The sequence below is a fragment of the Myotis myotis genome, unplaced genomic scaffold (assembly GCF_014108235.1).
Source record: "Myotis myotis isolate mMyoMyo1 unplaced genomic scaffold, mMyoMyo1.p scaffold_m19_p_16, whole genome shotgun sequence".
NCBI classification, from domain to species: domain Eukaryota; kingdom Metazoa; phylum Chordata; class Mammalia; order Chiroptera; family Vespertilionidae; genus Myotis; species Myotis myotis.
The window spans coordinates 25529748-25548259 of NW_023416320.1; positions in this window are offsets into that span (position 1 = coordinate 25529748).

Here is an 18512-nt window from a genome sequence, read left to right on the forward strand (position 1 = left end):
GCTCAGGAACCAAGAGGTCACGGGTTCGATTCCCGGTCAGGGAACATGCCTGGGTGGAGGTGCGTGCAGGAGGCAGCTGATCAATGATGTTCCTCTCTCATCGATGTTTCTATCTCTCTATCCATCTCCCTTCCTCTCTTTCTAAAAATCCATTTTAAAAAATAGATATCCAGTTCTGTAATGGAATCCCTTTCCTTAACCTCCACCTATGGCAATGGTAGAGTATGAATTATTCTGTTCACTCCTCATGTACAAATTATAGCAAAACACAGTATTATTCTGTTTACATATGTGTTGGTTGGGATACATACTTGCAAATAACAAAGTTATCTCTGGCTAGTTTAATTGTGTAAGAAGTAAGTTTTTAATGGCCATTGAGCAGGTACAGAGACGTGGGCTCTGAAGCAATGAAACCCAGCACAGTGAAGAACCCTGTGGCAGGGTCCCCTCAGGGCCACTGCGGCCCAGCTCCTGTCACCCAGACAGAATGTGAGACAGCCCACCAACTGCCATTTCCAAAGAGCTAAATGTTTCTACTCCAACTTTGCTAAAGATCAATTTCCCTGAAGTTTCTGTACATAATTACTTCATTTCAAATTCAAGTCTCATGTGATTGGCACTGATTGGAAGGATGTAAATCATGTTTGCACTTGCCCAGAAACAATTTTTTCTGAATTCTACCCCAGAAGAGCAGGATTCATAATGTAGGAAATGATTAAAATATGAGGAGGCTGCTCAAAATATATTAATACTATTGTATATTAGTAGTCCATAAATGCAATATTATTATATATCAGTAATTCACAAGTGAAATATACATGTGATACACACCAGGATTTATTACTGTTAGGCAGTGCTCTGTTTTACTTTTGAAAAAATCTAAGTGGTTTTCTTATGCATATCTAATTAAATGCAGTATCGCTCCTATATATTACTAGTCAAATTTTGCTAGGCTAGACTTTGATAAAAAAGAGTCCCCCCTCAAATCTCAGTGTCTTAAAATGACCAATTCTTCTTTATTAGTCATGTTACATAATCTTTGTGGGTCATCTATAATTCTATTACTATTCACTTTGAGATTATTGATTCTACTTTATGTATTTTCTCCATTGTTTAATCCACACTAAGGGGCTGCCAGTACTTTGGACATCCTGTTTCCATGGAAGAAGAGAAAGAGAGAGGGGTGGGGTGAGAGGGAGAGAAAGGATAAAAAACAGAATTACGTAATCTCTCTAAAAGCTTCTGCTTGGATTTGGCATATATCACTGCTAATTTCATTGGTCAAAAAAAAAGTGTCATTGTTAAGCCTCATACCATTTGGGTAGGAAAACGTAGTACTCTTATAGAAAGGACAGTAAATAATTGTCAATAATAACATACTATTTCAATATTCCATCATCATCTCAAATAGTTGTTCCTAGCCTTACTTAAAAAATACACTGACCTTAACTATAAGTTTGTGTCCAGTCACCTGGCCTAATTTGGATATTGTGATAATCTGTACCTTGGATTTTGATGTGAATCTCTTTGAGAGCCATGGACAAAATTATTTTTCTTGCCCCATTTTTGTGGGCTACATATAAAGGCAGACAGGGTAGTTCCATTAGGGCAGGGAAAAAAGGGGAAAAAATACAGGAGTCACTGTTCTATAGCAATTGTCTACTCAGTATGATTCTCACAAGCCTTATAAAATTGTTCAGAGGGATTGATCAACAGGCAATGTCAAACTTTTTTTTTGAGATATATGGTGTCTTTTGAAAAATGAATTATTCCAAGTAGAAACTACATAGAAGCATTAAGAGTAAAAATAATGTAATTATAATAGCTCATACCTCTTGAGTGTTTACTGTTCCAGATACTGTCTTTAATTTCATCTCAATTTTATTTTAAATGAGGAAACTAAAGTTTAACCAATGCTATGAAGCTAGGAGGTGAAGAACAAGGACAATAACTCAGCTCTATTTGACTTAAGAGGTCATTTTCTAATCATTAAATTCATATAATATATATATATATACACACACACATACACACACACACATATATATTTTATCATACTTTTTTCAAAGTGGCTGCACCATTTTATATTCCTTCCAGCAGTGCATAAGGAGTCTAATTTCTTCACATCTTCACCAATACCTATTATCTGACTTTTTTTATTATAGTCACTCAAGTGGATTTAAAGTGGTATTTCGCTGAAACTGGTTTGGCTCAGTGGATAGAGCATCGGCCTGCGGACTGAAAGGTCCCGGGTTCGATTCCGGTCAGGGGCATGTACCTGGGTTGCGGGCACATCCCCAGTGGGAGATGTGCAGGAGGCAGCTGATTGATGTTTCTCCCTCATCGATGTTTCTAACTCTCTATCTTTCTCCCTTCCTCTCTGTAAAAAATCAATAAAATATATTTTAAAAAAAAATAAAGTGGTATCTCATTGTGGTTTTGATTTGCATTTCCCTGATGACTAATAATATCAGACATCTCCTCATGTGCCTATTGACCATTTATATATCTTCTTTGGGGAAATGTCTATTCATGCCCTTTGCCCATTTTTTAAACTGGATTATTTGTCTTTTTAGTAGTGAGTTGTAGTAGTCCTTCCTGTATTCTAGATACAATCCTTTATTAGATTAGATTTGCAAATAATACATTTAAAATCTAAATTCAAAAATGTTATGAAATGAAGTGATTAATGAAGAGTTCTGCTTGGTTGGGGTGTAACTCATCTGATGGGGATCTTCTGGACCCATGCTAGTGGCTGAAATTTCTATTTTCTGCGTCAGCAAGTCTTCAGGTCTAACTTTAAAACGATCATCCATATATAGAACCAAACATGAAAATTCTGCCTCGTCCTGGGAGACCCTGCAGGTTGAGAATAGGATAGTCTCAGAACCATAGCTACACTCTCACACCAAATGCTCTCTGCTCTGGAGAAATGCACAGGGAACATGTCTTTGGCAGTGAGTGGTCTGGGACTCCTGCTTTGTTCAAGTTGAAACTTAGTGAGCCAGTGTTGGCAGGAGATGAGTGAATCACTTTGCATACAGATGCCTTTGTAGAATCATTTGTATCTGTAACACTCAGGCATATGGTGATTCAATAGAAAAAATGGGATCCTGGGGACTGTACTTAATATCTGTTCAAAGCCAAGGAGAAATGCCTCCAGGAAAGACTTAACTTCCTCTCAGTTACCTGATCCTGCGACCCAAAATAGGAGAACTCAAGAGGCAGGAAGCGATCATGAAAAGGCCTGTGAACAAGCTTGGTTGGCCTTCTTTCATATTTCTTAGTTGGCTGCTTTGCTGAAGTCAGTCAAATTTCCTTATAAGCTCAGTTATGATTTGTATCACTTGTCTGTCAATCCAGACCTGGAACTCTGTCCAAGCCTGGGAGGGAATGAATGGGTGAGGATCCCACCCCCAACCCCACCACTATATTGAGATATAATTGAACAACAAAATTGTAATATATTTAAAGTGTACAAGGTGATGATTCGATATATGCACATTGTGAAATGATTCTGACAATCGAGTTAACACATCTATCACTCACATAGTTACTTGTTTTTGGTTGTTGTTGGTGAGGATGCTTTTTACTCTCTTAGAAACATTCAAGTAATACAATACAGTATTATCAACTATAGTCACTAAATTATAGATTAGATTCTCAGAAGTTATTCACCTTATAACTGGAAGTTTATACCCTTTGACCATCCTCTCCTCATTTCCACCATCACCCAGCTCCTGGTGATCACCGTTCTACTCTCTCTTTCTGTGAATTCAACTTTTTAAAAATTTATTTCACATGTAAGCAATATCATATAGTATTTGTCTTTGTCTACTTTATTTTGCTTAGCATAATGCCTACCAGTTTCTTCCATATTGTTGCTAATGGTAGAATTTTATATATAACTATATATTTTATATATACTTTAAAAAATTCCCTCATCTATCAGTGGAATGGGAAAGTTCAGGTATCTCTTCAAGATAATGGTTTCTTTCCTTTGAATAATGTCCAGAAGTGGGATTGCTGGTTCATATGGTAGTTCTATTTTTATGTTTTTGAGGAACCTCCATACTGTTTTCCATAACGTAGGGAGTCCTTTTGATTAGCTGTCATAGAGTCAGTGAGATCAGACAAAAACTAGCTAAATTTTATTTAAGAAAAAAAGTCTGGAGTCAATCTCAGCTGTGTGTGTGTGTGTGTGTGTGTGTGTGTGTGTGTGTGTGTGTGTGACAGACAGAGAATTCCATGACATTTTGAAGACATAGATTGATAGCTGATCTCTGGGCTACTTAGTTTATTTAGTTGGACATCAGTAGCCTTAATTTAATTCCCTCTGTCAGCATTTAGCTTGACTCTGACATAACCATAGCCTCTAGAGTATTTTAGGGATTTCCAAAGCAAAATATTGAGATACATTTCTTCTTTGGGTTAAATCCTGGTTTCTGCCTACATGTGCTAGAAATAAAAACAGGCAATCAAATTCAGCCCACAGCAAAGTGCATTTATAGCCTCTAAATATTTGACAGAGCAGGTAGGAAGAAGGTGAAACATGGATCCAGTGTTTGGGGCCCAGATGTTGGCTTTTCCGTTGACAGCTCGGAGAGAATGAACTCTGCCAGCCGAGCTAGGATGCAATTGATTGAATCGATTCCAAGTTTTGGTCTGGGGGAAGCACTTTCCCTTTTTGGTTCTTTAGGCTCTTCACAGATGCCCTGAAGCTTTACGTACATAACTAGAGGCCCAATGTATGAAAGTTTGTGCAAGAGTAGGCCTTCCTTCCCCCCGCTGCTGGCACTGGCTTCCCTCTGGCTCCGCCTTCTTACGGAAGGATGTCCAGAATGACATCCGGAAGGACATCTGGTCTAATGAGTATATTACCCTTTTATTATTATAGATATGTACATAAATTTAGGAAGTGAGAAATTATGCATAATTTTCTGCATTATATTCCATGGCAATGTTTATTTCTCCTCTGAACACCATTAACTTTTATTGTTTAAATATCTCCTTTATATGTACAGTTAAAAAGTCAAATTAGTCCTGAAAAAGGGTACCCATCGAAATGGACATCAATATCCCCTTCCTGCCTGTCTCCCCATTGCAAATATTTTTACTGTTTCCTTAGTTTTATCTTTGTATCTCTAATTAACTTGCTAAATTAGTTTTGAAATTTTAGTTTTAGAAATTATCAACTGGTTTCTTACCACAGAAAATGAGAATTTAGCTTTATTTCCTCCCTCTGCAGTTCTTGTATTTTTCTGCCTTCTCATTTGCCTGCCTCTCAATATACTTACATTTTATTTTAGTCAATTAAACAGTTAATGTTTACATTTTTGGACATGAAAATAATATTCACACTGAATTTAGATTTCATATCCTCTGTGTGTTCCATAATATGTGCATAAATTTAGGAAGTGAGAAATTAGGCATAATTTTCTGTATTATATTTCATGGCAATGTTATTTTTCTCCTCTGAACACCTTTTTTTTTCTTTCTTTTCTGTGTACTCAGCACAATGCAAACTCAAATTCAACTCTGGTTGTTCCATCAGTTTCTACCCCAGGTGGAATTTCTCCCAGAGCATTCTCTCTGCTTCAGTCTGGACTGGTCGTCCCTTAGTCCACATTTCCTCTCCTCACTTACATTGTCCCTCATCTTCTTCCTGGGTTGGATCTAGTTTTACCTGTGATGGTCTTTATCCCTAAGTGATTCTTGATACCTAAGTTGATCACTCCCAGGATGTGTATGTGACCCAAATCTCAGGCTCACAGGGTTGACGCCAATATTAGAAAAGCCTAAATGTGTATTAGGTGGATCTCTGGATTCCCCTAAAAATTGTTTGATGGGGTTCACTTAATCTTCCTCCTTTGAGAACGATACCTCTGCTCACAAATGTGCCCCATGCTCTCAAGTAGAGTCTCTATTTTTTAAAAGTATATTTTATTGATTTTTTACAGAGAGGAAGGGAGAGGGACAGAGAGTTAGAAACATCGATGAGAGAGAAACATCGATCAGCTGCCTCCTGCACACCCCCCACTGGGGATGTGCCCTCAACCAAGGTACACGCCCTTGACCGGAATCGAACCTGGGACCCTTGAGTCTGCAGGCTGATGCTCTATCCACTGAACCAAACCGGTCAGGGCCTCTATTTTTTTATTGAGACTAAATCTCAGAAGTTGGGCCAGTCCCCAGCTGTTGGCAATTAGGGACAAGATCTGGATATCTGTTCTTCAAATTGACTTTCTATCAACTCTCCTTGTTATGTCCCCCTCTGTAGTCCTATTTTCGGAACCACTAGTTCCTAGTCTTTATGGAATTCAGGTAATTCAAGCTGGATCATGGTTTTTCTCTGTTCTATATTAATATTTAGTCTTTTTGGATTCACTAAGGTATTTTCTACTAATCTATTTTTCAGCTTCCAATATTTTGTTTTTATTTTCTCCTCTCCTATTTCTCCTCATCCCTCTGGATTTATATGTTAAAATTTTTTTACTGTCATTTTATGGGGGTTTTGGAAGACTGCAAAAGTAGATAAGTATATTCAGTTTTCCTTTTTTTCCTAGAAGCTCACCATATGTATATACTTTAAATGCACTCATTTTCAATCAGTACAATTTAAACAAAACATTTAAATCCCGTCCGCCTTCTCTCTTCATACAACAAACTTCAAACCTGAACTGATGCATAACCTCAAAGGAAATTCTCTCTTAAGATGCTTGTTATACTTGAAATATTTATTGTGCCAATATAAGATAGTAATCATTTCAAACTATGTGTCTTTAATTATCAGGGTTATTAAATGACCTCCCAAAATAATCACAATGGAGAGGCATTACAAAATGTCCTGCCAAGGAGGCTGGCTCTTTTAAAAGGGATTTTCCTGTATCCCTTGAAGAAAAGAGGTGTCATATGTTATGTATTATATGGTGCTGAAGATGTGGAATGTATTGTTCAGTGATGGAATAAGTACCATATCACTGGAAGTGCTCAAAGAGATGCTGAGTAAGTGTCTATCAGGGATTTCAATGTTTTCATATGAAGTTAGGAAAATTAAATCTAAGGATCCCTCCCAGTCTCTATGCATCTATGAATGTATAAATGTTAGTGAGAATCCCCTCAAATTTGCATACTTGAACATTAACTCTGTTATGGTATGATGACTTTACACTGTGCTTAGAGGAACTAACTAGTCGTAGACCCTATATTCTTTGTATGCTAGTTCCATGTCCAGATTATGTATTACTCTGTCATTAGTGGCTAATGTTTGTGATTGTTCATATAGGATGCTCAAGAAATATAGAGGGAAAAGAGGGGTGGGGAAGAAGGAAGGGAGGGAGGGAGGGAGGGAGATAGGGAGGGAGGGAGGGAGGGAGGGAGGGAGGGAGGGAGGGGGGAGAATTAGAGAGAGAAAGGGAAGGAAAGAAGGAAGGAGAGAAGAGGAGAGATGAAGGGAGGGGAGAGGAAGGGAGGGGAAGGGAGGGAGGGGAGGAGAGGAGAGGAGAGGAGAGGAGAGGAGAGGAGAGGAGAGGAGAGGAGAGGAGAGGAGAGGAGAGGAGAGGAGAGGGAGAGGAGAGAGGAGAGGAGAGGGAGAGAGGAGAGGAGAGGAGGGGAGAAAAATGAGTTCAGAATTTTGAAGTCTTTCAGAAATATAGCAGCAACAGTTTTGGCATGCTATAGTGGCTATAATTTTTTATTATAACTTTAGCTGAGGATGGGTCATTCCAAGAAGGAAGATCATGAGGTCCGGGGTCAACTTCAGAGAGGCCGGTTAGAGCTTTCCTTCTGGGTTCTCCTCCCATCTAACATGTTTTCATCCACATTGAGGTGGAAGAGCAGTCCCATAACAACATTATTATTGTGCTTCATTTTCAGAGCCTCTTCACCTGGCTCTCTGTTTTACAGATGAAGTGGTTGAAGCCCAGAGTTTAAATGACTTCCTCAGATAAACCGGAGCTCAGAAATTGAGTACAATAGGTCATTTGTTCTTATACTATGAGATTTTTCCCATAGTGTTGTCTCTTAAAGACAGTTTTGCAGGTGAAAAGAATGGAAAGAATTCTCAAGATGTTCTGATGGCTCTGTGGGTGGGACAGTGACTTGTTGATGATGGTGGTAGTGATGGGAATAAAGTTGATTTTGTGTTTTCATTGTGATGTGATATTTTTTTCTTAAGCACCAACTGGCAGTTGGTAGCCAACACTGTCTCTTCCTCCTCCTGGAATATTGGAATGCCTTTGTAAATTATGACCTCTTCTCCTTGGAGAAGTTAGAGCTGGGACTCTAAGGCCATCAAGCGAATTCCGAGGGAAGATTCTGTGAGGAGGAAGGAGAATTCATTTCCCCTGTCAGAATAAAGGAGCACATGCCAATGACATATTTTAGATAATTTATTCCCCTATCTTGTGGACGGTAAGTCAGTGTGTACTGATGCATTCACATAGGAGTAGGAGATGAGGTGAGAAGGATTGGAAAATAGGTGGTTTGGGCTTTTAAGGATAACTTTGATAATGATGCCTATACTTTCTAGTTATTATAACATACCTGGGAATGCTGTCATCCTATAATATTCCCAGACTTTTTATAGAATGTGTTAATTAATAAAAGGACCCTAGATTTTTGAGAATTTTAAAGTCTTTTAAATAGCCTAGTTTTGACAAAACTCTGAGAGTTATTTGTTAAGAATTGGCTCTTCAAAATTTTAGGCAATCATATTTGGGTTTTTCCCTAATTTTCCCAAAGACTTGCAAAACCTGTATGCATGCAAATTATTGCAAAATAAGACTTTGGCTTGAATAAGCCAAACCAAGAATTCCCCATAATATATTTTTTTATTGTCCATATTTATCATATTGTCTTTATGTGAAATTTCCCTTTATTTATAGAGTGTTAATTGAGGGGATTTTTTTGCTGTAAAATTGTCCATGACCCATAGTAAATGTTAAATAAAAATTGCTGTTGACATTTTGTAGAGAATCCAGTTTGGCCAATTTGGGAAGGGTTCTTTTAAGGGTGTTTTTTTCTTCTGTCTTCCTTATCTTGACCAGGAACATCATCATCTCTTTTTCATTTTTCAAACTTGGAAATTGGTCTCTTCTTTCATCTCCATCTGGTTGCTTTTTAAATCTTGTTATTATTATTTTCTCTGAAGTAACAGTGCCATACTAGTTTCCTCCCTTTTAACTCTTTTGTTTCTGTTCTTGCCTAAGTCCTCAGTACTCAAGTCTAGGTTATTTAATGGTATCTTAACCACAGCCTGTAATCATGCTTTCCCATTCCATCCCTCTCTATGTCTGGTATCAGCGTGATTGTATGTGAAGAAGTGCTATAGATTGAGCACCCCTTGTGCTTAATCCCAGCTCTGCCTCAGTTTAGCTGTTTCCTCTTGGCAAATTATTTAATCTCTCTGTGCCTCTGCTTCATAATCTGTGAAATGGGGCTAGTAACAGTGACTGCCTTTAATTTGTTAGCATAATTGAAGGAATTTATACATGGGAAACACTATAAACAGTATCCAGAACATTGTGAATACTAATTATATGTTAACTATTATTATCACCTTTCAATATTTATCCACCATGTTTTTTGTAGCATTTTTAAGTTTGCATTTATTGAGCATCAACTATGTGATGGTGACTCAGTTAATTTATATTGCTTTACATATATATTGGGCTCATAAGATAAATATTATTATTCTCAAATTGCAGATAAGAAATTAAAGCTTCATGAAGTTCAATCACAAGCTCAGAATCCCAAAGCTAGCAAGGGATGCATTTGAGATTGGAATAGAGAGCTCCTTTATTCCAGAACCTATACATCTATCCAACAGGCTGTTCACCTCAACACCTGAACTCTGGCCAATGACTTAGCCTAGTCATTTATAAAGCAAGCATAGTATTGTCTTCAATATAGGACTGTGTGGGAATTAAACATGTTGTACCACGTTAATTCCAAAACCTGTCAAATAATTGTCCTTCAATAACTTATTATTATCTAATGTAATAGAAAGAAATAGTGTTTAGATTACTTAGTGATAGTAATATGTCTCTAACAAAGAGATGTAATCTATCTTCAGAGATTACTAAATAATAAAAAAGTAATTTAGTTTTTAAAATAAACATTATATTCATTACTCTTTCAAATTTTTCTTAATTTCATCAATTTATTCTTCAAGCTTAACCTGAGAATTATTTCAACAAATTACTTACCCCACTTAAAAAACAAAACAAAAAACTCCTCTGGTAGTTTTTTTTCAGAATTGCATTAATATCACAAACTAATATCAGAAGAGATAACGTCTTGTAACAATATTTTACCAACAGAGAATGTCTTCTCATTTTTTTGTTCTTTCATGGCATCAATAAAAATTTAAAGATTTCCTTATTATAGGCTCCACATATTTTGTTACTATTTGTATAAGTATTTTAGGTTTTGATTCATGTAAGTGCTATCTTTGTTCCTTTTTTTTTAGGATCTATCATCCTTATTATTCTCGTGTATGTTACTTCAGTAGTCTACCATTTCGTCGGCTCTGGAACTGTACAGGTAAGCAGTCAAATAATTAAAAAAATGTCACTGTACTTGTACAGAATGCTCCATGTTGACATGCAACATTACATTAGTTTCAGAAATACAACATAATGATTCAATATTTATCCCATTTGCTTTTTTTTTTTTTTTTTTTTTTTTTTCAGAGAGGAAGGGAGAGGGATAGAGAGTTAGAAACATCAATGAGTGAGAAACATCGATCAGCTGCCTCCTGCACACCCCTGACTGGGGATGTGCCTGCAACCGAGGTACATGCCCTTGACCAGAATCGAACCCGGGATCCTTCGGACTGCAGGCTGACGCTCTATCCACTGAGCCAAACTGGTCAGGGCTATCCCATTTGCTTTTAATACAATGTTTATGTACTCATGTTTTCATACATTTATATGCACCCATCCACTGGGTCCCATGCTGTCATCTCCATTTGTTTGATGCAGATGTACATGTTTGAGTATAACATTAAAAGGCAAATTTTCACCCACTTGGGCTTCAGTTATAACAAATCCAGGATGCTGGATTTCTTTGAATAGAATATCTGGGAAGACTCTGTAGGAATAGTAGGTTTTGAAGTTGGTCAGAAGAAGCTGATAAAAACAAATCTTGAGATAAGGCAGGGAACTAGGGAGGGAGGAAGTGATAAATAGATATGGAGCATATGATTATGAGTAGTTAAGGAGACATAGGCTAGAAGTACACATATTTTATATGATTAAATTAATACCTTAGGGCAGAAATGGAAAATAGGGTTCTTGTGTCAACCCAGAGCAACTGATAGCGAGTATCTTGAGTATTGTTGGGGAGGATTCTGAGGCAGTCTGGGCTCTGTGGATAAGAATGCTATATGACAAACATGATCTCTAGAGGGATGAGTGTTGGCTTATATGCCACATAATACCCTCAATAATTTCTAGGAATTGATTGACAGCTGTAAATTCTCTGGGGGTAAATCAAATTATGGGCATCCAGCAGAAGACAAAGGTAGTTCATAAAGAAGAAAGGTAAGTTAATGACAGAAAATTGTTTTCTGTATTACCATTTTGTGTTAAATAGCAAATGTATGACTAGCGTATTCCCCACACAAAATGGTGAGGAGGAAAACGGTGCCTTCATTATTTCATTACTTTTTTTTATTGTTTAAAGTATTACATATGTCTCCCTTTTCCCCATTTTTCTCTCTGAGGTTGGATGGTCTGTTCAGTGTTACTTTGTCTCTGGGTCTATTTTTGTTCATCAGTTTATGTTGTTCATTATATTCCACAAATGAGTGAGATCATGTGATATTTATCTTTCTCCGATTGGCTTATTTCATTTAGCATAATGCTCTCCAGTTCCATCCATGCTGTTGCAAATGGTAAATGTTCCTTCTTTTTTACCGCAGCATAGTATTCCATTGTGTAGATGTACCACAGTTTTCTAATCCAGTCATCTGCTGATGGGCATTAACCTGTTTCCAAATCCTAGTTATTATAAATTGTGCCACTACGAACATAGGGTGATATATCCTTTCTAATTGGTGTTTCCGATTTCTTGGGATATATTCCTAGAAGTGGGATTACTAGGTCACATGGAAGTTTCATTTTTAACTTTTTGTCACTACTCCTTTTAATAGGTCTGTCTTTCCTTCTGTAATCTCCCTGCTTCAAACCAGTTATCCAGTCTGTATCCCACCCATTGAAGAGGCCAGGTGATCAAGCCTGAGATGCTAGCATTTTCTGAAGTATTTGCATTTTAATAGGGGTGTCCTAAAGAATGAAAAATGGTCTCAAGTAAATTAATTTCTAATGATGAGATTGAAAGTTGATGGAGAAGTTTTGGAACCAGGAGAATTAGTCAACCCTACTAGTATAGTGTGCCAGCGGTTCTCAACCTGTGGGTTGCGAACAATGAAAATACATCCTGCATATCAGATATTTACATTACAAATCACAGCAGTAGCAAAATTACAGTTATGAAGTAGCAACAAAAATAATTTTATGGTTGGGGGTCACCACAACATGAGGAACTGTATTAAAGGGTCATGGCATTAGGAAGGTTGAGAACCACTGGTAGACAATCTATTCATCCTAGGGAGACTTTTGCTCTTCTATTCCAACGATCCTCCAGGGTTACCTGTCTGGCAAGGAATAACTTATCTGGGGGGAGAATAGCCAAGTCTCCTTGGGCCAGATGTCAAATTAAATGAAATAAAATTATTTGAGCCTCAAAACAATGGCAACAACATAAAAGTAGGATGTAGGAACAATTTTGGTTCATTTCACCACAGAGTCAGATTGGTTTAGGATCAGCATTCTGTTGTAGTGGGTACTTTAAGCCATGTAAGTTTTGAGGGGTGTATGTACATGATCAATTTCAGTATCTTGGCAGGTCTCCTTCCGTTTGTCAGAGTATTCCTCACACACAGAGAGGGAAAAGCAGTACAAATCAGCATGGGAAGCATAGTCACCTGTTTGTGGGGAACAAGAGTCCAACAATAGTTTTACTTCAAAGAGACATTGGCTTAGTCAGTATGCCCACCCTTTGCTTCGGGCTTTGATGGACACTAATTAAAGCTTTTCTTTCCCAGACTAAATAAGAGTACTCAGCATTTTGGTGCCAAGCTTTGTGAGACTTTTGGTCATTAAGCCTTCACCAGCAATCTGTTCTAGCCCTGAAAGTTTACTCCAATTGCAAATGGATTATGACATTAATAGTCAACATGCCTGGATGAAGAATGGGCCATGTCCATTCTTATTGGAAAGATTTGAGAAATTTCTCTGAAAATTGTGTATCCTTTGGACTAATTTCTCTAACTCTGAATGGCCATTTTTTCCAAATGTGCCAAATCTACTAGTAATGCCTTTCAACCTGTGTAATTAAGGAGATAAAAAGTGACAGCACTTTTCTTATTGAATTAAAGATGGGTTTTTGTTTTTCACTTTTCAAAAAATATAGTAACTACCTTCTTATGCAAGAACAATATCAGAAACAATTGCATGATTAAATCAAGGGAAAGTGCAAGCAGAGAACAGGCAGGCAAATATTAACATGATACTATGATTCTAATAGTTTATGTTTTTATTGTCTCAGATTCTAATTTGGCATTCAATACACTCATTAATCCAGCCTGAGTTTATCTTTCTGGCGTCATCTCCTCCTATTTCATAACACATGTTTTTCTGCTTGAAACTAATGTATTGAGTTTTATTTAATATTTTCAATTTTTCTTTTCCTTATCTCTCCATATGCTCTGTCCCTCATACATTTGTAATTTCCTCCCCATTTCTGAACAGACCTAGGCAGTCCTTCTCATTTCTAAGTGCTCAGCAATAATGCTCCTTATTGGGTTCCACCATCAGATGCAACCTTTCTCCTTCCAACTCCTTTGTTCTTGCACATGTATTGAAGTGGGTTCATTTTGCTATTGATAACTGTATGATTGTTTCTTAGATGAGAATTGAAGCAACAAGAGTAAGGGAAATACTCAAGGGAGAGTGAATAGTGGAGAAAAGAAGACAGAAAGGGGATTTCTAGAATACATCAATGAAAGCATTTAGAATTAGCTCACATCCTTCCCTTCCACTACTATTCTTTCTCTGCTTAGTGTATGAGCAGAAATATTCACCTCTCTTCTATCTTAATGGATCACTTAAGTTAATTCTTATGTAGTAAGTACCCTTATCTGTGCTCCTAAAGCAAAAACTTTCTACAGGTGAGCACCAAACTGGTGACTGGTAGGATGCTCCCCTTTCTGGAAAATTGTCTTGTTTTCCAAATGTGTTTTTCTTTAAGTTATAAAAACATATCACATGGGGCACAGGAATGTGTTGACCTCATCCACCCTCATTACTGGCCATTTTGATTAATAAGATAACATCATCAGTTTTTATACAAATAGCTTTATGTTTTTCTCTCTTTAATCTTCCTTCTTCTTTCCCTCCACTTTATTTTTTTCTTCTATAAATTGGTTTAGAAGAAAGTACTTATATATAAGGATTGCTCTGTTAGGGTCATTGTGATCTCAACTAAGGATAGTCCTGATTTTGTTGATGTCATAAATACTGTTATGAAGACTAATTGTGACAACATTGCATCATAGTATCACAGAACAATGAATGCAATGGAGAGGGAGAGGAAAAGACAATTGACTATAAAGATAAAATGTTTATTTCAGTTGCATAAACAGCAAAATTAGAAAAAGTTACCCCTTCAAAACAAAATAAAAATTCTTTATTATGATAAAAATAATACAGATTTATTGAAAAATAATTTAATAGTAACTATTATTCTTACCAAGATTAATATCTTGTCTGTCATGGTATATTACAAAAATTTAGTTAAACTCTGAATACAATTGCAAGCTCTCTTTGTTAATAGGTCATGAATATACCATAATATACCAGGAATATTTTATATAATAAATGTCAATAAGTATAGAAGCAAATGAATATTTGTAATAGCTATATATTTCATTAAATGAACTGTAAACTATACTATAATTTATATGATTAGTGCCCTATTAGTGTACACTAGTATTTACTAACACCAGTTTTTCTTAAACGAAGCTATAACAAACATCTTATGTACATTTTAATTTGTCTAATTTTTTCCTTAAGATAATTTCAAGAAATTTACTTCATATGTCCTAGTATATACACATTTAAATTTTGCTATATGTTTTACTAAATTGCCCTTGAGAAAATCTGTACTAATTTGCTTCCCACACCTGCTGCCCAGTGTATTATCAGTTTTTATACCTTTGCCAAAATGATTTTAAAACCTCCATATTTCACTTTTGCATCATTTCTATGCTTACAAATGAGTTTGAGTATTTTTGCTTATTAATAATTTTATTTATATATATTATTACATATTGAACTATATGTCTATAGATAAAAATACATTTTTTTCTGTGTATATTGCATACTATAGGCACTGTTTTTAAATATATTCTGGTTATTTATCTTTTGGCTTCATTTATGATTTTAAAAAAATTTTACTTTAAATTTTTATAATGTATAGACTGCCAATCTTTTTATTTTTTCTAATTTTTATACCAACATCCTAATTTAATTTATAATTGTATGAAACATTTTTATAAAATGATATGTAAGTAATTACCACTTACTAGCATTAGTGATGACATTAATGAAAATAATACATTATATTTACATTGTGTTTTCTAGTTTAGAAAATACCAGTTCATGCATTCATTCAATATTATATAATTTAATCTTTACAAAAATCTTATAAGGCAGAGTTCATGATTCCAATTTAATAGATAGGAAAACAGATTCAAAGAATTTAACAAGATTTTTTTAAGTTGAGGTAACTAGTTTAATGGCAGTCCTGAAGCTTAAACCTAGTTGGGAAATTTAAAATAGGCCTCATGATATCAAAAGCCAGAAATTACTTACTTGGTAACAATGGTACCCCACCTACCTTTGCACTTCACAATGTTTCTGGGAAGATGCTTCCTGCTTATAATGATAAAACACACATGCAAGAAATTAGAAGCAGTAAATGTTTTTGCTACACTTAAAAATTCCCAGATTGAGTATTTTGGAAGGAGAGTGGCTCATTATCCACAGTCTCCAAGGAGGTTTCAATCTCTGAGACCAATGGCATTTCACTTTGGTGCTGAGACTGCAGATCTGCTGCTGATGTGACAATCCTGATAAGGCCATTGGCAGCTGAATGTTGGCTAAGGCGACCTGGAGCAGTGACAGCACTGATTCAGTTACCCCAAAGCATCCCTGCACAGGGAAATCCAGCCACCCCATGCCCGAAACTGTGCAAGGACATCACAAAACTTCTTAGACTTAGAAGAGAGTTTCCGACAAATTTGTTTCATTAAGGTCTCATGGTGTGTACAAAGACGGGAGAGAGATGAATATCTCCCACCTGTACTCCTGCATTTAGAGAATTCATAAGCCTTTTCCTGATTCAAGCAAACAGCTCCTTTTGGAAAACTGAAGGGACCGAAAAATTATATCTGGACTGTTTAATATACATGTCATTTTAAGAGTAAAAAAGCACTTGGAAGTCTCTTCATTAACTCTAGCTTTAGTGCTATGGATCTAATGTTTTTGGCTGCTGCTAATGCCAAAGTTTCCTGTGTTTTGTTTTGTTATTTTTTTTTATTTTTGGTTAAAGCTTAACATTAAATATGTAGACAGAATCATGACTATTGGATGTCAATACTCCAGGATCCTTTCTCTGGTTAACCGACTGTTGGTTTGGGTCAGTTGGCACCCACCTGCTCCTTCTTTGCACCTCACGCTTACCTCTATCATAGTTCTTAAGACCAAGGAGTTGTTGTAATATTTACAGTCTGTCTTTCTTCCTGGACGATGAGCTTCTTAAAGGTAACGACTATCACTTATTTATCTTTGTATTTCAGGGCCAAACTGTGTCTGGCACAGAAATATTTTGGTAAAAGTTTCTCCTAATTTCCTAATCTCTGGAATATCACCATTGAGGAGATAAGACTCAAATCAGCCATTAAAATTTGCTATGAAATGAGCAATGGTAAACCTGTGCCAAGGGAGCACAGAGGGCTTCTGTACTTACTCTGGTGGGATTAAAGGAGGTTCTTGGTGGAGACAACACCTTGGCCAGAATCTAGAGGAGGTCAGTAGAGCTAGCTACCTTGTTCCTCCCTCTTAGTGACCAGGCGATAGCTTAGCTAGAAGAAGCTTTCCCACAACTGCATTCCTGATCCTACAACTGCATTCCTGATCCGTGGAGTCCAGGTTTGGGGACTGGGAAGCACAAATTCTGCAGGTGGTGATAGGGGCTGATAGAGAGAGAGGCCAATTCTATTTCCACCCACTAGCTCCCAGGCCCATGTATTTTAATGACTTAGACACAGCAGACTATATTGGCCTTTGGTTTAGTGTACATCCTACATCCTGAATGGTGTCTCACCTGAGCCCACATCTTAGTTGAGAATTTAGTAGTCCATTCCATTGTTCTATTCGGCAACTGTTTTTGGGTAAGGAGGTATAAAGTAGGTCAAGTAACTATATGACTTACTGTCATTCCATGTTGGCTGGAAAGTTAAGTCTTTGTTGTGTGAAAGAATTAAACAATTGATTTTATTTAACCTTGATTAAAGAACAAAACTGAGGGCCTACATAATAATTTAGTATCCTCATGTTTTTAGTAGAGATATTTTTTTAAAAAAATGTTTTTATTGGTATTTTTAGAGAGAGAGGAAGGGAGAGGGATAGAGAGATAAAACTATTGATGAGAGAGAAACATCGATCGGCTGCCTGCTGCACACCTCCCACTGGGGATGGAGCCCACAACCCGGGCATGTGCCCTGATAGGGAATCAACCCTGTTACCTCTTGCTCTTGGTTCATGGGTCAATGCTCCACACCAGCTGGATGAGAGATAACTTTTAATGATCCAAGCTTGTGATGGAGGTAAGCAGCAAAATACCTAACTCAGCTTGGGGGGCAAAAGGGCATTTAAGGTAAGCTGTGAGAAGGAGGCAACAGCTACAATACTTGTAAACAGGTGAGTGTTATACCTACCTCCTAACTATGTGTTGGAGGTGGATATAACATTGTAGTCCAAGGAGATACACATACAAGACCACAATATGTTACTCTTTTAAGAGATGCCTTATCTAAATGAAGCCTTAACATTAGACTGATTTTTTAACTTATAGGTCACAGAAAAATATTTTTATATGAAGAATGCTTCCATTTCAAGGTTGTTCTTTATACATTTTATTATCTTTTAAATAAAGATATGATACATTCCTCCCTAGGAAATTGTTTTCCTCTCTTAATGAACTAACATCTTTCATTATTCAGACTCTGGAAACTTTTACCTTGGGTGCCAAGAAGCCCAGAGCCCAGATTAATGCTCAGTCATGATGGCTCTAACCCATGTATCTGTTCCATTTATTTTCCCTGAGAGCCTGGGATGCTTTCTGTTAAATGGTCTGATTATGTGCTTGTCTTTCATGGTAAG